This window comes from Sminthopsis crassicaudata, chromosome 2 (assembly GCF_048593235.1).
Source record: "Sminthopsis crassicaudata isolate SCR6 chromosome 2, ASM4859323v1, whole genome shotgun sequence".
Lineage (NCBI taxonomy): Eukaryota > Metazoa > Chordata > Mammalia > Dasyuromorphia > Dasyuridae > Sminthopsis > Sminthopsis crassicaudata.
In genome coordinates this window covers 400,474,405-400,482,578 of record NC_133618.1, presented here as the reverse complement: position 1 = coordinate 400,482,578, position 8,174 = coordinate 400,474,405, and positions in this window count along the sequence as shown.

The window sequence follows — 8,174 nt, the reverse complement described above, 5'->3', positions numbered from 1 at the left end:
GCAGGTGTCTCATATAGCCCCCGAGCACATTTGTCATCTAGATTCCCTCTTCTACGGATTTGCTTCCTCTTACCCCTTTCTCAGTTATAGGTTCAGAACTAGAAGGGACCTTTTCTTCCCTAACTCCCTCATTTTACAGATGAGTAAACTGAGGCCCAGGGAGCTGGGTGACTGGTTCAGGGTCTCCTAGTTTGTAACTAAGAGGTGAGGTTAGAACCTTGCACCTCTGACCCCAGAGCCAGTCTTTAATCCAGTGCACTGTCTTTTCTCAAACTAGCCCCTGCTCAGTCTGTCTTCACTAACCAGCTCTCACATCCATCCACAGCCTGTGCGTGCCCTGCAACCTTGGTCCTTTCAGTTAGATTAGGAATGCCAGTGTATTCATAGACCTCCTTAGCTCACTCTCACTTCCCCTGACACAGCCCTCCTCGTTCTTGTCCGGCCAGGCCTTCCTCTAGAACTTTTCCTTGTTCCTCCTGGAACAGGAGGGAAAGGAGAAAATTCAACTCAATTTTACTAATATTTAGTAAGCATCTATCTATTGTCCTAGATTCAGGAGATAGGACAAAATGAAATAGTTCCTGACCTTACTCTTTTATTTCAACAAGTACATAACAGGTTAACTTCAAGAGGAAAAGAGGCCTAACAGATGGGGAAGGCTTGGTGTACACATGAACTTGAGAGCCTTGAGAAAAGGAGAATGTAAGACAAATGTGAGGAGGTAATAAATTCCAGGGAGGGAGGGGAGAAAGTCTGGGTGGGCTTGGAGATAGGAGATGGAATGTGGAGTTTGGGAAACACCTAATTGTCCAGTTGGGCTGGAACATTGAATGCAGAAGGGGAGTGTTGGGAAATACATTTGGAGAGGTAGGTGAGAGGCTGTGTCGGACTTTAAATGCCAGGCAAGGGAGTTAATGTTGTAGGCTAGAGGCAATAGGGAGCCACCACAGATTTTCAGTGAGAGAATAGGCTTTAGGTAGGTGATTTTGGCAGTGTAAGATGGATTGCAGAGGGGATCAATCAAGGGATTATTATAGTCCAAGTGAGAAGTGATGAGGGCCTGAACTTGGATGGTAGGTGTCTGAATAGAGAAAAGAGAATGAATAGAAGAGATGTCGTAAGGATCAAATTAACAAGATTTGGCTACTGATTTGATGTCAGGGATGAGAGAGATGAAAGAGTTAAGGGTGGCTCCATGGTTTGTATATCTGGGTATAACTGGAAGGATGATGCATTCCTCAATAGAAACAAGGACATTTGGGAAGGAAGATGATGAGTGATTAGCACATAGTAGGCACTTGACAAATGCTTGTTGCTTGACTAATTGATAGTCAGAATGTCTGGTTCCCCATCTCAGTTCTTTTACTTACTTACTACCTGTGTTAGATTGTAGTTTTCTTATCTGTGAAATGATAAGGTTGGACTAGATGACCTCCAAAGTCCCTTTCAGCTCTTACATCAGTGATCCTATGAATCTCCTCTTGTTCCTGCTGAGTATTTAGGGTTAATTGTACATTTATGTCAAGAGGTCCAGTCAAATAGCTAGTGATGGAGCTGGGAATCAGAATTTGGGAGATTAAATTGGATATGTAAATTTGGGACTTATCAGCAAAAGGATGATTGAACCTATGGGAGTTAATGATATCACCAAGGAAGAGAGTTGAGAAAGAAGAATAAAGAGACCAAGGCCCCTGACACAAAGGACCCCTACATTTAGAAGCAGACAAATTGACATGAGATACAGGAGAAAGCATTATCGAGGAAGCTAAGGAAAATGTCCCAAAGGAAGGGGTAGTTAGTAATATCAGAAGCTAGGCTGAGGTCAGGTAGGATGAAGACCAGAAAAAGCCACTAACCGTAACCTTGGAGAAAGCCGTTTCATTTGAGTAATAGAGTAGGAAGCCATGTTCTAAGGGATTCACATTTGAACAGGAGGTGAAGAAATAGAATTAGCAAATGTAGCCAATATTTTTCTAGGAGTTTTGCTGTGAAAAAGAGAAGATGTTAGAATGACTAGGCAGTTTCTGAGTATGACGGGAACAAGGGTAAGTTTAAAGGAAGGGTGAAGACTGGGCATGTTGTAGAGAAAATGCCATACAGAAGGAGAGACAGGAGAGAGAGAGTGAGATAAGGGAAAGATAAATAAGAGAGACAAATAAGAGAGAAAAGAGAGGGATGAAAAATAATAGAAAGAGCTGAAAGATAAATAAGAGAGAGGGATAACAGATAAGAGAAAGTATGTGTGTGCACATGCACATGTGTATATGCACATGCGTGCATGTATAAGTGTGCAAGAGAGAGAAAAGAAGAGAATGATCAAAGAGTTAAAAATCCCTGAGAATGAAATCAAGGTCACAAGTAAAGGAGTTGCCTTGACTAGGAGAAAGGCCAATTCTTTTTGGAAACTAGAGCAAAGGGAGAGGGAAGGGGGTGGAGGGAAAAGAGCATTAAAGAAGAGTTGTGAGGGGTAGAGTGAGAGAGAAAAGGGAGGTCACAGTCTAAATATTCTCAGCAAAGTAGGTGAGGCTCTCTGTTGAGAGGGAAGGAGAAGGGGGTGGAGTAGGGTGCTTAAGGAGATTTGGAACAGCTGCCCCAGGAAATATGATAGACAGGGTGTGGTGGCCCAGGCTTGTGGTCCTTTTTACCGTCGAGGCTGGGGCTGGTTGATCACTTAAAACTGGGGAGTTCTGCAGCAGACAATTGAATGTCCACACTGTGTCAGAATCAATATGGTGACTCCCTCCCAGGATAAGGAGGTCACCCAGCTGCCCAAGGAGGGGCCAACCAACTCAGTCATAAGAGGTAACAGTTTAACTCTCCCTGACCAATTAATAATGGTATGGGAGATGACTGACCCCTCTGCTTCCAGGTTGAGAAAAATGGGAGATCCAATACCTATTAAAAATGTAAGAGTTGATCAAGGAAGAATAAAAAGAAAGGAAAAAGGGCGGGGGAAGAGGAGACTACAAGGGGAGAAGGAGAAATGGAGAGAAGAGAGATAGGAATAGAAGAAGGGAAAGGAGCTCAGAGAAAAGAAGAAATGGTGGAGGAGAAAAAGCAGAAGGGAAGAGGAAGCCTTTGAGTCCCTAACTGGTCTGCTGCATGTTACAGAGTCCAGAAAAGAGTAATCACAGCAAGCCCCTCCTGCACCAGCTGGATAGTTAGAAAAGGGAGATTTACTACCCTGTGGGTCAGGGCGACAGCGGGTCAGATAGGTTCCTAAAGCAGATGAATTCCAGCTGGTGGGCTGCAATCTCCAAAGACGTTTGTGAAAGCAGCAAAGCTCACTTTTGGCATCCTTCTCCCTCACCTTCCCCTTTCAGGGCCCCAGTTCTGGTGCGTATCCTGTGTTTTATCCCTTAGGCCTCCATTTCCACTAGCTGTCATAAGCTGCAGTAAGGCTTTAGTTGCTGATAATAATAACAATAACTTTTCTATAGCAGTTAATATAGCATTTCCCCCACAACAATCTGCAGATGAGGAGTCTGGCTTACCAAGAGAGGCGACTTGTCTAAGATCAGACAGTTGATGAGGGTCAGAGGAGGAGCCCACACCTAGGACTCTGGCTGCGGATCATTACCCATTGCTAATAGACAGAAAGAAGGACTAAGTTCATCGGTTGGCACATGTCAACAATAGCTGATGCCGGCGGGATTCCCAGAATATAATTTGTCCAGCCTTCCTCCCTTCGCCATTTATGGCTTCCCTACTAGTAACATCCCTCAACTCACTTCATGAACTGATCACTTTTCTCCGGGGCCACGTCAAAGAAAACTCTCATCTCTCCTCCTCCCCCTTCACCTGGAAAATGACTATGGGCATTTCACTTCTCCCTGAGCCCAGATTTCCTCTTCTTTTGAACAAGGCAGATTCAATCATATCTAAAATCTTTTTCACTAGTATTCTGTGTGCTAGGACCTTCCAGGTCTAACCTTGTGTTCTGAGGTTTCTTTTGATTCTGACATTCTCCATTTTGTGAATGGAAACCTGTAGCCTTCTGTCTTAAAGAAAAGGGGATGCCAAAAAAGGAGAGTCTGAAATAGGAGTTTGAAGGCATAAAGAGAATCTTTCTTCCCTTCTCAGTCTGCAAGGGTCAGTCCTGATTCACAGACCTGTTTTCTTTCCCCATTGAGGGAGGGAAGGAGACAAAGAAGGTGAGGGGGAAAAGGAAAAGCTGGTCTGTGTTCCCCCTGAGGGCCACTCAGAGAGTTCCTCCACCAGGCTCCAGCTCCAACGAGAGGATCCCTCCAAAGGCGGCGGATTTCCTTCCATGTTGTGCTTGCTGAGTCACCAGGGGAGCCTGCCACGTTGGTAGAGATGGTGGCAGTAATGACCCGACTCCCAGCTGGAAAGATATTTGGCTTTCAGGCCACATCAAGGAACACGTAAGAGCTGCCACGTTGTCAGAAATAGATTTTCAGTTTCTCTCCCTCCGCAGCTCCCCTTTGGTTAAAAAAATTTTTCCAGATGTGTGGAGTTTGAGGGGGAAGAAATTGGTGTCTGTTCACAGGATGAGTACCAACAGCTGCAATAATTCAGGCTTAGGGGGCTCCTGCAGGAGGCAAAGCCAATCCACCCCAGAGTTTGTTCAGCCAAGGCCAAGATGAGGGAGGTCTGGTGGAGGAGAGTGTTCTAAGAGGCACCCAGGGCCCTGGGGATCGAGCCTAGAATCATAGACTTTCAGAGCTGGAAGGAGCTTTAGAGGAGTCTCTCTCTTTGTACAGGGGGGAAAAGTAAGGTCCACAAACTAGGGAGAATGACTTTGGGTCACAAAGCTCTTCAGTAAAAGAGTAAAAACTAACAACAGCCTGAGTAGGGCAGGGATGATTTCATTCCCATTTTATAAATGGGGCAACTGAGGTCCACAGAAGGGAAGATCACCCTGATAATATGTATCAGGAAATAGAAATCCATCTTTGACTAAAGACAAAATATATTGGGAAGGCCAGCTTTGCTCAAGTGTACTTTACATAGTTCAATCTGGGGACCCATGAAAAATGTCTTGAATGAATGATAAATCACTGAGCTCTTCCTATTTGCTAAGCACTGGCAATACAAATAAAAAAAGCAATTCAGTCACTGCTCTCAAGGATTTCACACTTTCATTGAGTGAAATAACATATTTAAAAGAAATCACCTATAGGGAAGATGAAAGGTCCTCCAATTTTGTGTGCAACTCTGAATTTCTGTCATGATAGTCATTCTAGAAAGCCCCTGTGGACGTACAAGTGTCACACAACAGGATCACACACTGACCTTATTAATTGTTTAATGATGAACAAGGGGGGCTGGGGAATGGGGCAAAGGAGAGTGAATTCTTGATGAAAGCAGGACACAAGAGACTCATCCCCATGGGATCATCTGGGTGGCAGAGTTCCTGAGCACTTGAAGGTGCAGTTGTTGAAAGTTGTAGAGGTGGTACAGGGAGGTATTCTCCTATAGTTGTACAAAAAGCGCCACACTTGGATTCCACTTGTTCCTAGTTGTGTGGCTTTAAACAAAGAACTTCGGCTTCAGCTTTAATATAAGAACAATAATCCTTGCCCTGCCCATTTTTAAGGGTTCTTTTAAGGGATCAAAAAAAATAATGGAAGTAAAGTGTTTTTTAATCATCGAGTACTGTAGAAATGTGAGCTACTATTATAAAGAAAGGCACCAAAGTCAAACTTCACCTGCTTCATAGTTTGGTGCTGGCCACCTGCTCCTATAAGAGTAATGGATAAAGTGGCCTTTAGGAACAATGAGGTCTTTGTGAGTTTTGGCAGGAATAAAGATGCTGCATCATGGAAAGGGCTGGGTAATTTGAGAATTCTCAGACCCTCTCTGGTCCCATGGGTCCCTTCTCCTGCTCCCCCCCCCCTCCCCACTCCCCTGGAGCTCTGGTCTCAGAGAGTAGCTCTAAAAGCACAGTCCAGGCAGGCATATAAATGTGGCCATTCTAAGGAACACCCTCTAGGACCCACAGAGAGGTTCAAGATCAGCCTAGGAGAGACCTCAGAGATGAATGAATTAGATTCATTATAAAGTCAAGGAAACTGTGGACCACATAAAGACAAGAAAACTAAAGATCTTATAAAGCCACACACCTATCAGTGGCAGCTTTGGTACTTGTAGGGCCAAAAGTAGAATCCAAGTTGTTATACTTTCCTGAGAAAATGGAATGGCTTCATTCAAAAGGTAATGAACTCCCCCAGCCCTACAAGTGATCAAACAAGCTCTATGAACATTGTAAAGAACAATATAGAAGTACTTCCCATATTAGTGAGTCCCTTCCAGGACTGTGTATTGGGATGTGCTTGGAATGTGTATTGTCCATCCTGAGATCCCTTCTAAGTCTGATAGTCTGTGTTCTAGAATGAAAGGCATTAAGTACTAATATATTAAGTACTAATTTTATTTCAACATACCTCTTAAATCAAATGTCCTCCAAATTCAATCAAAAAATAGTTATCAAACACTTGCTATGTTCCAGACACTGTGATACATGTTGGGGATACAAAGATAAAAAGAAAACCAAATCTGCCCTCAAGGGACTTACATCCTCTGGGAGGATACAACATATACATAAACAGGCTGTCTTTTAGGTCACCTTGTTTAAGTATATGCAAAATAATTACATAAATATAAGATAATTTTGGGAAGAAGGTACTTATAGTTTAGGGAATAAGAAAAGGCCTTATGTAGAAGGTGGTGCTTACATGAGCTTTGCAGAAAAGTAGGGATCTAAGAGGCAGAGGTAAAGGAGGAGTGTATACCCCTGATAGGGGAGCAATAGTCGTGGAGATGGTACTATATAATACTATATAAATTTATATTGGAACTGTTATGGGCCAGAACTCTGAAACAAGGCTTCTTACAAGGTGCTAAGAAGGTGGGATTGATGAGACCATGGTTGTCTAGTTTAACGTGGTGCTTAATAGTTCTCTAGTTCAGTATGATTGATTGGATCTTATAACAAATAATGGTTTCCTAGTGATAGAATGATTGGTTACAGTGTAGAGCATATAGGCGGGGAGTCTCAGCCAGATTCATGGAGAGCTAGGGAAGACAAGCGGACTGGAGGCTGAAGCACAAGCCCTTGGACTCAGTCACCCATCCCATCTCACACCTGGGGTGGCTGGCCTGACCTCCTGCATTTTCTCCCTGAAACCAAGACTCTGAAGTCCTTTAAAAAGGCTAACGGGCCCCAGGAAAGGAGACAAGACTGTGAAAGAGACAATAAAGGATCTGGACTTTAGCCCCTGGCTGCTCGTGCGGTGATTACTGAAAAGAAGGCTGCCCCAAGACCTCCAGAAACCCACCAAGAACATTACAGGAACCAAGTCTAAAGACTTTTAGGGTCAAACAAGAATTTTCATTTGGTGCTACAAGTAAAAGGAACCACTGGAGTTTATTGGGAGGGAAGTGAGATGGTCACCCAGCGATGCTTTAGGAAAAGCACTTTGGCAGCCGTGTGAATGGACTGGAAAGAGGAGAGACTCGGGACACCAGTTAGGTTATTCTAAGTCCCGTTGAGGGGACAAGGACCTTGGTGGCTGTGTGAGGAGAAGGGACAAGACTGTATGTCAGTACAGATGCTAAGACTTGTAACTGATTGGACAGGTTGGGTAAGAAAGAGTAAAGCCGATGTCTTCCCAGAGGGTCTCAGTGGCTTCAGGCAGGGAACCACTCTGTCACCCAGGACCACACCAAACCCTACTCCTAGCCATAGAAGGACATTAAACCCTGGGTCCAGACTGAGCCCTGACTCCAATTTCAGAATTCAAGTCCCAGACAAAACTGTCTCTGATCCCGACAATAGCCGAGTCACAGACTCTCGAGCTGTTGAAAGACCTTAGAAAGCATTCATTATGCAGATAAGTAAACTGAGGTTCAGAAAAAGGAAGTGACTTGCCTAGTGCCGTGTATCTAATTGGGCAGTACAGATTTCCTGCTCCTGCTGCTTCTGAGGAAGCCTGGAAGAATGAAGTTGTCATTTATAGGGAGGGGTATTTCCTGTCTTAAAGTGATGCTTTAGGGCGAGAGATGCGACTGGGGTCTCCAAGTGATTTGACAATGCTGCCACATATGGGCAGTTGTCTCCTTAGCCTGCAGAAACTGCCCCCAAAAGCTGTGCTCCCCCCCCATTCCCATTGTGGCCTTCGCTTTGTCTAACTTTGCTTTGAGTCCAGCAG